The following is a 19950-nucleotide window of genomic DNA, read 5'->3' as shown; positions in this document are numbered from 1 at the left end:
CCAAAATATGAGTTGGGTTAACTATGAAATAGGAAAAAGAAAACAAAACAACACACACAAAAATCAAGATGCCAAAATAAATTCTGTGACACTGTTTCCTCCCAAATTACCGTAAAGTTTGGATTATACATGTAACCAATTTTCTCTTCTTCCTCATTTAAATGAGCCACTTAACTTCATAGTGCTCAAAAAGGGATAGAAGCTGAACTGTGGGAGAAAATCCCTTTATGTCCTTCCTAGAAGCTCCAGTTGGCACCGTTAACGTGGCAGAACACAGCACCCAAGGAGACAGCTTATGCTTATGTGGCTTATGAAAACACTGAAGGGCTGCTAGTGTAAATCCCAGTGCTGCCTCCTTTTTCCTACATACCCCCTCCTCCACCTGAATAATGATGCCTTCCTGTTTGGATGTACGCCATGTCCTAGCTTTTTATGTTTCATGGTAACCATGAAAAAACCCACAGGAGCTGTATTTGAGCAGGGAATAATATCAATTATTTAATTTTTCAGAAAGATATACTTTTCTTCTGAAATACGATACAAATAGCTGCCTTCAGATCTGCTCACACAATTTATTATGTTTATTAAATAGATATGAAAGGACTATATAAAATGTAAAAATTCAATGTCATTGCTAGTTCAACTATTTGTAATTCTCAGCAAATTTTAAATACCATTAAGAATATACAAGCCTTAATGGATAATGCATATGATAAATAAAAGTCTGAATTAATGAGTTTATTTTCTAAGAAAGTTCAGAATGCATTCAAAAAAAAGCTAAAACAAATGCCTGTCATATGCTTTCCCAAAGCTTCTCTCAGCTGTTGCTATAATTTTAAAAATAGGAATAGTCACAGCTCATCTACTTCTGTCGTTTCTACTTCAGAAATAAATATCAGGCAAGAAGTTACCTGCTCAGTGTCTGAATTAAGACTGAGGTCATCTATCTGTACATAAAGCACTGGTTTGGTCAGGAGTATCTTCCATGTCAGCATTCCATAAGCTTTATATTACATAGTATTGATTTTTATATAAAAAGAGTACATGTAAATTACTACATGTCTCCATATTTCTGTAAAATATATTACACTCCATTTAGTGTGCTGAAATAAGACATATAAAAATAAATTACTATTTCAAGTTTTAAGATACATCATTGAACAGGAGAAAATTTATGCAGTGGCCAATTCACTTCTCAAATAATGTTTCTTTCTTTTTGCTTCAGATAATTAAAAAAGCACTGTATTCACAAGAGGACCTTTAACATGCTGCCAATAGATCATCATCCAATGTACAACCATACTCTTTTGATTTTGACAATTTGTGATTCCAAATTTTCTCTGTTCTCAGCTACCAATTATTACTTAGGAAAAATGCATTCACCCACCCATTATTCTATCTATTCCATTATTCTTTTATTTTTACATATGAAAGATTAATTAAAAGAAAATAGTTTTGTCAGAGCTTTAATGCCAGTATAATTTTACCTATATTTTAAAATAAAAATTAAAGTATTTATATTTGCATACACAAGTACACAAAAGACCCTAACTCAAAAGGAAAACGAAATAAAACATTGCCTTTTATGATAGCAAAAAAAAAAAAAAAAAAATGTATCTCTTGGACTATATGTAATATGTCAGCCCACTATACTACATTATATGAAAAGCCTAGAAGGCAAAAAGAAGTAAAACTGAAGATGAATTAACACATGTGTGACCAAATGTTTCCAAAGCTCTATTATGGATGTAAATGTTCAAGAGATGCAGCCTCTTTGCTGAAATCTAAAGATAAACAGATAATTTGGTACTTATTCAGCCTTGAACCAATCTTCATCTAGGCAGAGCCAGGAGCATCTCAGGTTTCAGTAAAAATGATTGCAAAAATGATGACTTGTCTCTAGCAATGATGTCACTTTAGTTTTAATATATATATATATATATATATATATATATATATATATATATATATATATATATCAGTGTAAGTAAACATTCCAAGAATTATCTGGAAGAATTACAATACTGAAAAGAAATGTTTTACCTTATCTTTCTATAGAATCATATCTATCTGTTGCACCTAAGATATATGTTCTTGTGATAAAAATAGAGTAGTAATTGACATGGCCATGATTTTATCAACTAACAATTAACTTGTATAACTTATTTATCCTAAACAGCCTGCAATAGAACTTTCAAAGTATTGGAAGTAAACCTTGTACTATAATTGAGTTATATGGTTAAAATACCTCATAGTAGAGTAGAAATATATATATATATATATATATATATATATATATATATATATATATATATAATGTGTATAAAGAATAACCTTACATTTGAACTCTATACCAGTGTATCTAAAACTGAATTTATTTTGCATCTATATACACAATTCTATATCAGTGAATTAAAAATAACCTTATGAGTGACAATTAAGGCATTAAGTTGAGGAGTAGATTCACTAATCTACTTTTTGTTCTATTTTCCCTATATATTTCTATATCCCTCCTCTTTCTTTTCAACCCCTATCTCCAAACCGAAGAATGGAAGATAAAGGAACAGAGAGACATTTCTGAGTCCAACCTTGTTTTCTCTCTAAAATAAGACCAATAATAACGTATAACCAACTCCCATTGATAATAACCCTCTATAGCACAAGAAAGCAACCAAAAACCTACCAGACCCCTCTTAAAGGAAATGGGGCATTATTCTCTTATGGTTTCTTCTGGCTGATTTGGGATAATACCTTTGTAGAGGCCCAAATAAAATTGGGGAAATGGTTAAACCTGATAGGAATAGCACTTGTGGTCCAGTTTCTAAATGTTGAGAAATTCCAGGCTTAATTAGAGTCTTGTGTGGGACACGCTGAAATGCTGGACCAGTTGGGATTGGAAGCTTTATTCAAAGGTGTCCTGGGAGCTGTCTTGTTCTGATGAGGAACAGCAACTGAAGCACTTGGTGCTGGAACATGAAGGATGCAGGATGTCAGTGTCCAGCACGCTGACAGGAATGGATCCTGTTAGGTCTGATCCAATGCCAGTGTCTGGTTCTTTATTCTGAAAACATATAATTTCTCACAAGCATTATGAGATGCTTGTCCTAAAATTATAAATGTCTAAGATGTGCATGACGCACAGAGCAATTAAGGCTGGTTATGATAGATATTGACTTACATTCAGAATTTTAGACACACCAAGATAAGAAAGATGTTTACTTCAAGGATGTCAAATAAAAATAGCCAAAACACTAAGAATGTAACATTTATATAATTCTTGATTGTGTCATGGTTCTTCTTGCTATAGGTAGTTTATTGTATATATGTGTAATACATATATATGTAAAAAATTTTTAAAAATTAAATTTGAAAAAAGAAATATATTTTACTTCTTTCACCTTCTATCTGGTCCAGGTGTAGGTTCTATCAATAAGATTTGTCTTAAGACTCTCCAAAACAAATGATTTTCTTCCATTGCTCTGTCTCTGGCCAAGCATTCTGCTTAAATGAGTTGCTCATGCCAAGACAAGGCAAGCCAAACTGCAAAGGTAGGAGCCATTGCTGAAAACAACCAATGACTGGCTACTTGAAACCTTTAGCAACAGGACTGCAATATGATTTTTATATCCTGAGCTGGTGAGGAAGGGCATGCATTTGCATGTGAAAAGCCAAAGAGTGAGGTACCCTGGCCTGGGAACTGAAATGAGAAGAAGCCAGTGATTGGGTCTCCTGGCAACCTATCACATCTTAGCTCTTGCAGAGAAAACAAGTCAATGAATGCGCATAAACCTGGGATCTTGATACATTCAGTAATCATTCTCTTGGTTCACAGTTGCAATATAGGTGGGACTAGGATGAGGTTTGCTTGTGAGGGTTATACAACTCCATTCGAAAGACAAGAAAATGCTTCCAGGGTAATCCACCTGATTTGCTTCCCAGTTTGCTTGGCTTTCGATCCAGAAAATGTTCTCTGCTGGAGTTAAGATCCAAAAGAGGGGGTTTGTGGCAAGTGCTCACGGCAGGTAGACAATGTGCTTTATACCAGATTCTAATCCACTCAAGACATGGAAAGGGAACAACTGAGTATTATGACAACAAATTGACCTAACAGAAATTTTGAATATTAAATTTAAATGTTTGAAGTTTGGCCGAACATGATCAAATTAACGTAGCTAAGATAACTATTTCATTTTCATATTGATACTCAATATAACCATTTTCAATTTTAGATTTCTCTGTACATAGACTTTAAGCTGGTCCTTGGGGTTCGTTTGTCATGTGTCCCTTTTTAGGAACTCAGCACCCTTTCTAAGAACCCTTTCCTACAGCAAAGAAATGACGTTCTTCTGTGACAGAGACACCACATACTTGTGAAATATGACTAATGACCCTGAGGCATTCTGTCCTTTAAAGATGTGGTCCTGGAGATAACAGGATAACAAGAGGGTGCCCTGTCTGGGCATTGCAGTGTAGAGCAGCTTCCTTTGAGATTCCAAGGTGCTTTTTAGTTCACTGGAAAAGAGACAGGAGCAGCAAGGAACAGGGAGAGAGAGACAGAGAGAGAGAGAGAGAGAGAGAGAGAGAGAAAGAGGGGGGGGATTTTATGCCCACCAAGGTTTATATCATATGTCATAAAGGACTTTTATTTGAGAAATTAATTTGACTGCTAAAAGAAATTTAAAAGTATATCCCAGTCATTTTAAAGATGAGGAAACTGAAAGCCAGATCTATGGGGTTACTTTCTTAATCATTTATAGTGCCGGCCAAACAAACAAAAGTAAAAAGATAGACAGACAGTCAGGTAGACAGACAGAAAAACAAGCCTCCAAGATGTTGAGAGTCAAGTAGGGAGCAGTAGTGGGGGCTTCCTGCAGAAGGCACAGGGAGCTAGAGGGAGGAGAACGAGCTCATATGATATTATTTACACTCACGTCCTTTCCTTTTAAAAATAAAATTATTTTTATAAAGTCTGTTACTGACCCTGAGGAAAGAAGGATTGGCCTTAGCAAAGACTGGGGCCCCGCGCTGTTCAACATCGTTATGCATCCCAGAAGAGAATTTTGATCCCTTAAAAAGCTAACATTTTAATTTCTGTAGAGTTGTTAATTGGGATACTATATAAGGTCATTGTTTAACCTAGAGACCCGGGTGGGTTAAATCTGGTGACCTTTACATTTCCACTGATCTTTACTCAACAATATTTGCTGTCTACCTGAGAACAGTAGGGCACTGTGCTCTGAAGCCTCCACATGCTTCAGTAAGTGTGAGCAGTGACCAAAGCCACTGTGACCAGAATCCTCCAGAGTCTCACTCTGGAGCATAGAACTCATAAAACGTGTGCATTTCCTTAGATGATGTCATTTTAAAAATTAACTTCAGAATAGATTAGGGAATGTTGGGAAAACAACAAAGTTGTTTTTACAAAGACTGGGGAGAGGGGCAACATGTACAGATGTCCATGAAGAAGAGAAGTTTAAACGGAGAATTCTAAGTGCACATGGGAACGGGCGGGAAGAGAGGGGAGTTGGACACACAGGGGTTAGGATAGAGCTAACAAAGTGGCAAGAGTATAGTGAGCATCAGAACATAGGCGAAGAGGTGTCGGAGAGTCTTAAAGGGCCACTATGAGTGAATTCACAAGCAGCTGCTTTTACCAAGGGCAAGACCCCACAGGAGCCCTACAGAGTTCTCTGCAACAATGCAATGTAGCAGAGTATAGGACAGTATAGGCCCCAAACCATCCTTTGTCTCTGCTTTCTGATGCAGCTTTGTTTTGTTTTGTTTTGTTTTTCTTATTGTACCCTGGTTTCCTTTGTATCTTATGTGTATGATAACATGCACCTGCCAACACATCTTAAAGCTTTGAGAAGTCAATCATAATAGAAAAAATGACCTAGTTATTTAGTTCTAATATTCCAGTAAGGGGGAATCAACACAGCCACAGGACCACCCCTGGACTCTTCATGTGCAGTCAAAGATGGGCAAGCTGAGGCCGCACACAGTGCGCATGGCTCCATCACAGCTGTGCTGTGCAGAGAAGCAACTTCAGAACTGGGGCAATTGTGAGCCCCCACTTCCCAGTGGAAGAAGGAATTCTGAGCTGGAGAAAGCATGTGTTCCTTTCCTTCACTCCAAAACACTGTTCCGATGACTAAAAAGGTAACACATGTAAAGTTAATAGTGGTGCATACAGCAGTTGTGGGCTTAAATAGTAGTAGTGTTTATGGATAAAGAAACTGTGGTACATATACACTATGGAATACTACTCAGCTATTAAAAACAAGGAATTCCCGAAATTTGTGGATAAATGGATTGAGGTAGAAATGATCATAATGAGTGAGTTAACCCAGAGGCAGAAAGACTCAAATGGTATATTGTTGCGCCCTCCCGCCGGCAGGAACGACGCAGACACCAGGATTATTCTCAATATCGCGCTTTATTGGGAGCGCCCTTGAAGCTGAGGCAAAAGACCCCGAATGTCCGCAAGCGCATCACTTAAATAGCTCTGTGTATGTGTCGAGTCAATATCTCATAGGTTGTATCTGGATGCCTCATTAGCATGCCCCATTAGCATGCCCGTGGCAGAGAGGGCAGCTCCAGAATACTTCATTTGCATACCCCTGTTCGGGAGGGGCACGTTGGGAGAGCTTATGCCTGTGCACGCATGGGAGTGGTAACGGTTGCCGCCATTATCAGGTGCGGCCACTCCTTACAGTATATATTCACTTATATCTGCATACTAGCCCAAGGGATATGTCCCACGAAAGCCTTCATTTACCAGGAAACTGGGACAGAGGGGAGGACATCCTATTGGGACTCTAGATGAGAGAAGCATGGGAGAATAGCAAAGTAGAAGGATCCAGAGGGGTCCTAGAAACCTACAAGTAGAACATTAGGCTGGGCAGATTTGGGCCCAGGGGTCCCGCTCAAACTAAGGCACCAGCCAAGGACAATACAGGCGGTAAACTTTAAACCCCTACCCAGATCTAGCCAATGTCAGAACAGTCTCCACACTTGAGTGGAGAGTGGGATATGACTTTCTCATGTACTCTGGTGCCTCATATTTGACCATGTCCCCTGGAGGGGGAGGCCTGGTGGCACTCAGAGGAAGGACAGCAGGTTACCAAGAAGAGACTTGATACCCTATGAGCAGATACAGGGGGAGGTAATCCCCCTCAGGAACAGTCATAGGGGAGGGGAATAAGGAGAAAATGGGAGGGAGGGAAGAATGGGAGGATATAAGGGATGGGATAACCATTGAGATGTAACAAGAATAAATTAATAAAATAAATAAGTAGAAAAAATAGTAGTAGTGTTTACACAGGCTTAATAGCTTTTCTTGATCCTAGATCTGTAAATCTGGATAAAATTTTTTTTTTTTTTAATTCTTGATTTTTTTAATCAATAAGCAAGAAGATGCTCTGGTCCCTTCCATAAAGGGTTTTGCACATGAACGGCCTCCATAGACTCCAGACAGAAGGGCAAAAAGACGCCCTGATCCCTTCTCACCTGTACCAGCTAAATCATCCAAGTCCAGGCACAGGTGCAGTTATCACAGGAAGGGGAGCTATATTTGCCCCACCCCAGCCACTTCCCATGCTTTCCTTTGCATGGAAAAGCAATGGAAGATCTGTAACCCAGTGGCAGAACATCTGTGACCTGGCACTGTGAAAGGCAGTTACAAAGAGCATTTCTCCTTTCTGGCCTTCAGATGAAGAGGAATGAAGCAAGCACAGTACTTAGGAAAGACTTGGAGATCACAAATTTAAAAACCAAACAAGGATCAGACATTGTGAACCAGAACACCCTCATTATAGTCCATTTGTATGAGACTCTGTGCCGACACCAGAAGGCAAGGCAAGCTAAGGCCATTCACTTTTTAATCTATTTTTTCAACTTAATAGAATTTTTTATGTCCTCATTTGTTTTGGCAGGGTCTCAGACTATAGCTCAGGTTGGCAAAAAACTTGTTCATGTGGCCCAAGGTAGCCTCGAATAGTTACTTAATGCCCCTGCTCCAACCTCCCCAGTACTAGAAACAGAGAAAGGCATCCCTAATATCTGTTCAGACTTAAAGCCTTCCACATATTCCAATGACTGTACACAATGCATCTAACTCAAATCTAGGAGAACACCTGTCTTTTCAAATCTTGCTGGAAATCCTGTGTGATAGGTATTGATTTCCTTAATTTTCTCTGCATTGCCATCTGTATTGCTTTGTTTGACCTGGCCCCTGAAGCTTCTTACCTCATTGTAACAATGAATAATAACTCACTAAATGGGAGCTGGGGAGGTGGCTCAGGGGTTAAAAGCCTAGTGCTACTTTTGCTGTGGGCTTGGGTTTTAGCGTCCATCTGTCCGGGCCTCTCACAATAGCCAGTAACTCCAGCTCCAAGGGATCGCATGCCCTCTTAGGGCTTCCAAGATGGCTGTGCTCTCTACCTCCTTACACATACACAACTTCAGAAACAACAGGAAGTAAAACATGTACGGAACTCACTGACCAGCGCTTTCCCTCCTGTTGTCGCCACCACCACACCCTTAAAATCCTTCCCATCTGTGCTTTCAGGTGGCACAGATGAGAGAGGTCATGTGTGGCTTATTTATCTGTACAAAGGCAGTTCTTAATTTTCATTTTCATAATTTAAGAGACAAAATAGACAAGAAGTATTACTATTTTTATTTCTAGCTAGTTCTGTAAATCTTCAGGTGCATATTAAAAAGACAATGCAGAATGCAGCGCAGACTCAGGTTACAGTTGTGAATTTTCCATCTTGAGTTATACTGTGACTTAGACTAAAGAACTAATCTCCAGATTGTCTCTGACCTTCCCGTACTGATATGACCTCATTTGGAAACTGCTGAGACAGCACTAAACCATGTGATAGTAAATAATTATTTAAATACCTACATAACTTACATATGAATGTTTTTCATATATTGTTTGTTATAATCCGCTTTTGTGTATTTATTCAAAAGAATGTCATCTAGATATTCTTCTTCTAGATTCTATATTGATACAAATACTTAAGAGTTATAAAATGTCTTACTATGTAGGTATACTGTCCTATGTTTATATGATATATACATTATTAGCTAGTAACTAACATGAACTGTAATTTAAGTTCTGGTCCACTCATAAATGACTATGGTAACTGTACTGTTCCCTTATCATTATGTAATTAATTATGTTAAATATGTAAGTGTGTGTGTGTGTGTGTGTGTGTGTGTGTGAGAGAGAGAGAGAGAGAGAGAGAGAGAGAGAGAGAGAGAGAGAGAGAGAGAGAGAGAGAGAGCACATAAGTACATAAGTGCAGAGTTTGGAAGGATTGCTCAGATCTGAACTTACAGGTTGTTGTGAGCTCCCAAGTACTGATACTGGAAACCAAACTCAGGTCCTTCCTCGGCAAAGGTAGAAAGTGTTCTTAAGTGATAAGCTATTTCTCCAGCTCATAAAAGACTATGGACTTAAAAATATTGTACAAATATTTAAACAGTTTTGTAGTAATTTTCTAATGGTACATTGTGTGCATATATTTATATCTCTATAATGAATATACTATCCATGAAACAAGAAATTCATAAATATTTTAAAGAAAATTGCATAGTTAGAATTAAGCAGTTGTTGGGCTTCCTAGCATGCTTCATGGCACCCAGGAGACATGAACAGCCAGATCGTAGGTGGGCTGCTTAGCTGTACACCAAGACACCTGTTGACACTGTCTACTGGAACTGCAATGCTGCATGAGGTCAACCACCATTTCTTCCTACCCGACTGCTTTCCACTCATGGTCGTTAGAATATATTAATTCATGCATCCAGGACAGTCAAGGCTACACAGAGAAACCCTGTCTTAAAGAAAAAAAGAGAATACATTAATTCTACTAAATAATAGGTGCTATTATGATATGTTCATAAATGTATATGTAGATGTACTTAATGTACTTTAGTCCTGGTCATCTCTCCACCACTCCCTCGCCTTTCCTTCCCTGTCTTGCTTGTCCATTTCCCCGTTTTTAAATTATCTGATCTACTTCTAAGTCTTTCTGTTGTTTTTAAATCTAGACTCCACATATGAAAGAAAACATACTGTATTTGTCTTTCTAACACTTACTTGTTTTCCCTTAAAATTTCTTTGTCTGTGAAATCCAGCAGTAGTTGTCACTATAGTTATATAAGTTAGCATTATATAAAGAAGTGAGATGTGACTGAGAAAGCAGAATTGTTTGAACATTTTGTAAAGTCGATTTAAAATGTTTTAAATTATATGTGACATGAGTGTTAAGTTCTAGCTCTAGTGAGATTCAAACCGGAAACATAAGTCAGATGTTATGCTTATTGCTTGTGCAGTGAAGAGATAAAGGGGACCGAGGAGGTGGGTTAATCAGTAAAATGTCTTCCACATCACCATGGCGACCTGAGTTTGGGTCCCCAATGTCATATAATAAGGCAGGCCTAGTGGGTCCCTGTGATCCTGTAATCTTGAGGAGGCAGAAACAGGATGAATCCTGGAGCTGGTTAGTGAGCTAGTAATGCCAAATTAGTTTGCTAGAGGTTCAGTGAGAGATTCTGCCTCAAAAAATAGGTGAAGTATAGACCAATAAAAAAAGACAACTAACTTTGACATCTGGCTTCCACACACACACACACACACACACACACACACACACACACACCTCCTCACATGTGTACACTAGCATACATACATATATTATACATACACACACACACACCTCCTCACATGTGTACACTAACATACATACATATATTATACATACACACACACACACCTCCTCACATGTGTACACTAGCATACATACATATATTATACATACACACACACACACCTCCTCACATGTGTACACTAACATACATACATATATTTACACACACACACCACACCTCCTCATGTGTACACTACATACATACATATATTATACACACACACACACACACACCTCCTCACATGTGTACACTAGCATACATACATAATTTCACACACAACACACACACCTCCTCACATGTGTACACTAGCATACATACAGATAGCACACACACACACACCCCTCCTCACATGTGTACACTAACATACATACATATATTATACACACACACACACACACCACCCCTCCTCACATGTGTACACTAACATACATACTATACACACACCACACACACCTCCTCACATGTGTACACTAACATACATACATAGATTATACACACACACACACCCCTCCTCACATGTGTACACTAACAGACATACAATATATACACACACACACACCCCTCCTCACATGTGTACACTAACATACATACATATATTATACACCACACACCCCTCCTCACAGGTGACACGAACATACATACATAGATACATACACACACACACACCTCCTCACATGTGTACACTAACATACATACATATTATCAACACCACACACACACCTCCTCACATGGTACACTAACATACATACATATATTATACACACACACACCTCCTCACATGTGTACACAACATACATACTATATATACACACGCACACACACACACCCTCACATGTGTACATAACATACAGACATATAGATACAGACACACACCACACACCCCTCCTCACATGGTACACTAACATACATACATATAATACACACACACACACACACACCTCCTCACATGTGTACACTAAAACATACATATATACATACACACACACACACACCCCTCCACATGTGTACACGAACATACATATATTATACACACACACACACACCCCTCCTCACATGTGTACACTAACATACATACATATATTATACACACACACACCCCTCCTCACATGTGTACACTAACATACATACATATACACACACACACACACACCTCCTCACATGTGTACACTAACATACATACTAGATTAGACCACACACACACCCCGCCGCACAGGGACACGAACATACAGCATAGAGATACACACACACACACACCCCTCCTCACATGTGTACACTAACACATACATATATGATACACACACACACACACCCCTCCGCACATGGGTACACAACAGACATACATATATTATACATACACACACACACACCTCCTCACATGTGTACACTAACATACATACATATATTATACACACACATACACACCTCCTCACATGTGTACACTAACATACATACATATATTATACACACACACACACACACCTCCTCACATGTGTACACTAACATCATACAGATATATACACACACACACACACACCTCCTCACATGTGTACACTAACATACATACATATATTATACATACACACACACACACACCCCTCCTCACATGTGTACACTAACATACATACATATTATACACACACACACACACACCCCTCACATGTGTACACTAGCATACATACATATATTATACACACACACACACACACCTCCTCACATGTGACACTAGCATACATACATATATATACATACACACACACACCCCTCCTCACATGTGTACTAACATACATACATATTATACATACACACACACACACCTCCTCACATGTGTACACTAACTACATACATATATTATACACACACACACCACACACCTCCTCACATGTGTACACTAACATACATACATATTTACACACACACACACCCCTCCTCACATGTGTACACTAGCATACATACATATATTATACACACACACACACCCCTCCTCACATGTGTACACTAACATACATATATATTATACACACACACACACACACACCCCTCCTCACATGTGTACACTAACATACATACTATATATACACACACACACACACACCTCCTCACATGTGTACACTAACATACATACATATATTATACATACACACACACACACACACACACCTCCTCACATGTGTACACTAACATACATACATATATTATACACACACACACACACACACACCTCCTCACATGTGTACACTAGCATACATACATATATTATACACACACACACACACACCTCCTCACATGTGTACACTAACATACATACATATATTATACACACACACACACACACCCCTCCTCACATGTGTACACTAACATACATACATATATTATACACACACACACACACCCCTCCTCACATGTGTACACTAACATACATACATATATTATACACACACACACACACACCTCCTCACATGTGTACACTAACATACATACATATATTATACACACACACACCCCTCCTCACATGTGTACACTAACATACATACATATATTATACACACACACACACCCCTCCTCACATGTGTACACTAACATACATACATATATTATACATACACACACACACACCTCCTCACATGTGTACACTAACATACATACATATATTATACACACACACACCTCCTCACATGTGTACACTAACATACATACATATATTATACACACACACACACCCCTCCTCACATGTGTACACTAACATACATACATATATTATACACACACACACACACCTCCTCACATGTGTACACTAACATACATACATATATTATACACACACACACACACACACACACCTCCTCACATGTGTACACTAACATACATACATATATTATACATACACTAACAAGAAGAAAGAAAATGAGGGGCTTGATGTAGCAGTGGAACTCATGTTCCTGGCCACCTCAATAGCATTTATATGTTTTAGTTTCAGAAAATGCTTAGAGTATAAATTAACTACTGTTAAAATAATAGCCTTTCAGTTAAACCGCTGCTACACACAGTGAGTGAATAGACAAGAGTCTGGTGACAGCGTGTCGATCGTTTCATGGCAGCCATCCCATTGCCTCTTACATTTGATCTTCAAACTTTCATTTTTTTCCTAAATCCTTCCTTAATTACCAATAAAGCATAGGTATCCACAAATTACAACAACCTCAAAACAACTGCCCTGGCTGCACCACTAACACATGTTTGCTCATCCTACTCTTCTGGCTGCTCTCATTTTCATGGAGGATTCACTGCATGATCAAATTTATCCATTAACCCAATTCCAGGATTCTCAGACAGAAAATAGGATTATTGCCACAGTTCATTGTTTTACACATTTCAAAACACAAGTATTACTGTTTCTCACATGGCTTGGCATGAACATGCAATATATACTATTGGATTCATTCAAAAAATGTTGAATATTTTGAATATTTTTATGCAGTAGTGTTTTTGTATGAATGAAAAGTAGAACAAAAAAATGGTTATATAAGAAAGCTTGATGTGCCTATTGTCTAAGTTATAGGAAAAGTTTCTTTTGATCATTTTGGACCAAGAGGTATAAAGCAGGCTGTAAAAAAAAGAAGTTAAATCCCATAACATAGTTTTAAAAATCCCTGTCACTTGAAAGCATCCTTGAAAATACAAGAGAAAATCTGCTGCTTTTCAATAGGGAGCCAAGAAAAAATAAAATTGCAATGGCAAGGAGCAGCCTTGGGATGTAGAAGGAAGGATGTGTTTTATTGATAGCTGCTTCTCTAAAGAGTCTTCTATTATTTATTTTCTACTAAAATCTATCCATTAAAGCAAGCCTGGGATCTTCTACTGTGTGTCTTCATCAATGCAAGGCTGCTGATGACAGCATGGACTCAGGAGCCTTCTCTGCAGGGGTGGCAAAGCCTTTGGGGAGGAGAATTTTCTATCAGAGTAGACATGCCATGGTAGATCTGTCAGAGAAAGTCGGGCTGGAATTCTTCTCCTTGAGGGTGGTAAGGAAAAAAAAAAAAAAAAAAAAAAAAAAAAAAAAAAAAAACCACGATGTCAAAGAAAATGCAAACATTTTTATTGAAAGCATTTGACGATTTGGTAAATGCTCTAAGAAATCAAAAGCATGGAGAGGAGCATCCATTAGAATCTTTTGGTTTAAATATTCCACGCAGATAAATAAAATAAAATCTATGTTCTTTCTGATGGTCCAGTGGTACAAAAATACATGGCTGACATTCCATAATTTTACATATGGCTCATAGTCGTTTTTCATCCATTTTACAAATACATATCAAATTTTTACCACTCCAAAGCACTGTGATGGCCCTTGGGGGGTGTGTGCAGTGGTTGGCAGAAACAGATATAAAGCTCTTTTACATATAAAGTGTAGAAAGCACAAACATGGCATCATATATAAGAAAGCTCTAAAGTCATGTATGCATAAGTACAGAGCTGAAAGTTTTGCATGTTTTCATGTTTGTCTCAATGCTGCTTGACATGTAGGATTTGTGTTCAGAAACAGCATAATTTGATATAGTGAATATGAAAAGAACAAAGGGAAATCTTGTTCTAAAACCAATCAAGCATGCAAACCATCAACTTTAATGCTATTAGCATTGCTTCTGGGTGTATAATGAGTAAAATATTCTGTAACTGCCACCATCAGTTACATGCAAAAGTGAATAGTGTTCCTTTTAGAAATGTTGAATATGGCAAAAGTGCAAAAGATTGGAAATGTGAAAGCTCTAAATGTGCAGAGTACACTAAATAATATTAATGATATACAGAATAATAATAGTGTAATTATAGTAATAATGAGGATCCATTTCATAGAATATTCCAAAAATGCAATTCAGTAATTTATCTATAGAAATATGAAAACGCCAGTTATGTTCAAGGCATCTATCTTCATTTTGGATTTTTGTAAACATTCTCACTGAGTTTGAAGCCTAGGCCTGCTGAAGCCTGATCCTGCATGAAAGAGTTTCATTTCATCCCACCCCATGTAAACACTCAAGAAGGTGCTAATTTTATTTTGTGCCAGCTATTTGCACTTAGTGAGGAGTCAGGCATGAAGCCAGAGTCTCCAAACCAGCCAGGCTAGTAGGGTGTGTGTGTGTGTGTGTGTGTGTGTGTGTGTGTGTGTGTGTGTGTGTGTGTGTGTGTGTGTGTCCTTTGGCAATAGTAGAGGAAGCTTCTGCCACCTGGTTATGTCTTTACTCTATTCAGGTTGTGTTATCCTACCAGGATGCTGGGGAGTCTACAAAGCCATGTCTGCTTCTTAAATTCACTGCACTATCTCCTGCTTTGTGTAACTCTTTTCTTTCTCCATCTCTGAATTTCATTACCAATTGCCCTTGATCTACATTTTATCCTGTCAATCACATCACCATGCCATTGTGACATTGTCAAAGCTATTATACTGGTTTCAGAGATGAAGAAACTGAGGCTCTGGACAGTACAATTACCCATCCAAATTAAAGAGATTCTGATGAATTTCACTGTTTCCTGGCAAAGTCCAGCCCTTATAAGAGAGAATGGAGACCAGTTAAGAAAAATATTGTACCCACAAGCATGTAATTGTAGCACTGAGTGGAAAGACTTGGGGAGGGGAGAATTCTTTTCATCTTGTACATGGAAGTTTCAGTGTGGTTCTATGCATACCTAGACAGCATACATGTGAATAAACCCAGTGATTATAGCAATAGGCAGTCCCTTCACTCCTCACCTCCCTAAAACTGCAAACAAAGAGCTGTGCATGTAACTCCTGCTGAACATTAAATTCTTATATTTCATAACATCTGCAGAATTTAAGCTATTTTGTTAAGGCAAAACTGACATTCACTTTCATGGGGATATACTGTAAGAGGTATTTTTGTGAGGATATTTCTGGGCTAAACTTACATTTAAGCCAGTGCACTTGAGTTAATCTGTGTGCCCTCCATAATGCACGTGGGCCCCTTCAGTGAGTTGAAGGCCTGAGCGAAGCAAAAGTCTGAGTCTTCTCAACCTTGCAGGCTGGCCTTCAGCTGCTAGTCTCCCATGCAGACTGTGAACTTGTCAGTCTGCTTATGTTTTGAGAGAATTCATTAAAGTAAGTATGTTTCTCTACATATGTAGCCTTTGAATTCTTTTTTCTGTGCTTAAGGGCAGAGAATCCTGTCATTAATAGCATTTACCTTTTAAGATTGTGTTTCAGTGTCTATAATTTTCAATAGAGTGTAGTCCATCAGAATGGGGTAGGTGGGAAAGTCAGGGGTCATGAGCTGTATTTTTTTTTATTAGAGTGTATTCACTGCTTGATTCAGGCACTCATTCATCCAATACTTGCTGGCGCCTGTGGTAGTTACAGGCGCTATACTCAGAGCTGACACCCTGCGGAATGGAATGACAGCATCCTACCTTCTTCTTATTTATGTAGAACAGGTAGAAGATGTGTAACCAAAAAAGCAAAGCACAGAAATGATTTAGGGGCTGAACGTTTCAGTGCAAATGGCTGGTGAAGAGCATTTATCAAGGGGCCTCATATGGATTGGGTTATACACTTCTTGCTTAAAATAAGGGTGATGAGATAGTTTAGAGAGATTGTTGTCAAGGTTAGAAACAGTGCTCATAAGGTCATCTGTTGTACACCTACACACTAAGAGGTTGTGTTTAGTGAGGAGCTACAACAGATGAAAGAATTAAAGTAGAGTAGGTAAGAATTAGAAAAATCATTTACAAGAGCATATGGATTTAAGGTGAACCAGGAAAACCAGGCGGTTGTTCTCATTTGAGGTCCTCTCAGCATGAGAAGAGAGAAAACATATACAAGACATGGACAGAGTGGCAGATTGATCAACACCCAGAAACTAACAACATAACTTGTTTGCCTGGTTTCTCCATTAGCCAGAAAAAGCCAACACAAATCCCCCTTTATCTTGGACATCTAGAAGCTCAGAATCAATAGTTTTGAATCTCTTCAGATTCTGATGCTTCATCTACTTCCTCTTTGATATAAAAATTAATATTATGATTATATGATTCTGAAGGAGGTCTGTGGCAGTGGCACATGAAGTGAGTTTTGTGTTTCTCCATGCAAAACAATGATCTTTTAATCTGTTCACATACCGGGAATACAAGGAGACCCGACAGCCTGCAAAGGTGAAACTGTATACTCAGAAATGCTGAATATAGTACATTTTGATATTTGACCTGAAATCAACAGAATTATTAAAATTCCTACTTATGTTTTCTCTCTTGTGGGGAACCTGTTTCCCACGCAGTGTACCCTGACTGCGTTTCCTCCTCTCCTTTACTGCCATTTCCTCCCACGCCTTCCCTCCTGTCTGGATCCACATTCCTTCTGTCTCTCCATAGAAAACAAAATGGCATCTGAAGAGTAATACTAAAATTAAATTAAATTAAACACAAAAAAATAAGGTAGGGAAAAACACAAACAGAAGGAAAAGAGCTGGAGAAAAAGCAACAAGAGACACACATAGACACGAAGAGACACACACATTTGCACACACACGAATCCCATAAAAACACAAACCCGGAGGCCATAAAATACATGCTGGGCATGTGGCTACCCTTAAGCATGGTTTGTTTTTCAGTGAGACTTCCTTGTAGAACACTAAGTTCTCATCTGCAAGTGGGTATCAACTGAAGATAGAGCCTGGCTTAGGGATGGGGAATTGTGGCCGCTTCCCCTCTCAATACTCGGATCCCATGTGTGGCACATCCACCGTGCAGGCCCTGTACATGCAGACACAGTCTGTAAGTTCATATGAGCACTGATCTGCTGAGTGTAAAATGCTTCACTTCCGTGGTGTCCTCCATCTGCTGCCTAGGCTCTGTCTGTCACTCTTTCTGCCCCTAAGTATGTTCCTATGAAAAGCTAAACTCCTTGAGTGATTTTAATCTTAAAATGAGTTATACTCAACAGATTACAGAAGAAGCAAAACTTTTTCATTCTACCCAGGGAAGCTCTGAAATTACAGCTTCTTGCCTCTTGTGAAAATGTTCCTTTTGAGTATCAAGAGAGAGACAAAGGTACCCTAGGTCAGATAAAATTCCTGTTCTGTTTTTCTTCCAACCATGACATTAATTATTAAGCAGTTTCAAAGACAGAAATTCCTAGTTAATGTTTCAAGATACAATATATAAAATTGGAAATACAAACACATTTTAATTGATATATATATGACAAAATTAATCTTATCCCTCTTTAAGTACAAGTTTAAGTCAAGTATTGTTCTGCAATCTATCACAGAACATTTTCTTCTTGCACAATTCCATACACCCATAAATACAACCCTTACCACACCTTTATTTTATCTCTACAACTACCACTCTAGTTACTTTTTCATGAATTTGACTATCCTGGATGGGCCATTTGCATTGAGTCATACAGAATTTGTGGTTTGCAACTGTCTTTAATTTACTTAGCCTTATGTTCTCAAGGTTCATCCATGTTTTTACATGCAACATGCATTTTTCTTTTTCAGGATGAAAAATACCCTCATTGTATCTGTATGTCACATTATGTTTTAGTTTTTCACCTATCTATAGACATATGGGTTATTTCTACCTCTTGGCTGTGGTTAATAATGGTCTTGTGAATGTATAAATATTTCAGTATTGTACTGTTTTCATTTTTGGGGGATGTGTAACCACAAGTAGAATTTCTTGGCTGCGTGTAATCTTATGTTTCTGTTTTTGTTTGTTTGGTTGGTTTTTCGAGACAGGGTTTCTCTGTGTAGCCTTAGCTGTCCTAGACTCACTTTGTAGACCAGGCTGGCTTTGAACTCACAGTGATCTGCCTCTGCCTCCCAAGTGCTGGGATTAAAGGTCTGTGCCACCATGCCCAGCGTAATATTATGTTTAATCTTTAAGTACATATCATATTTTTTCCCACAGTAAGTGAGTCACTTTCCTTTTCCACTCACAATGTGTAGGGAACTTAGTTTCTTCACATCTTCTTTCCATTCAGCAATTATCCTGCTGGTTCTGAGGTAACTTACGACAGTTGTACCTGGGATCAGTTAAATATCTGAACATTTATAAATCATGTAATGTTCATTAAGTTTTAAGAAAGTTATGTGGACTTATTTTCTCTGAAGATGGCAATTCATTAGATGGGCACACACTGAAATGTGAAATTCTTGCAAAGAAATGGTGACAAAATGAGGCAGCTCCAGCAAGAAGGCCCCTGATGTGTAC

This window comes from Acomys russatus, chromosome 10 (genome assembly GCF_903995435.1).
Source record: "Acomys russatus chromosome 10, mAcoRus1.1, whole genome shotgun sequence".
Lineage (NCBI taxonomy): Eukaryota > Metazoa > Chordata > Mammalia > Rodentia > Muridae > Acomys > Acomys russatus.
This window is presented reverse-complemented; position numbering follows the sequence as displayed.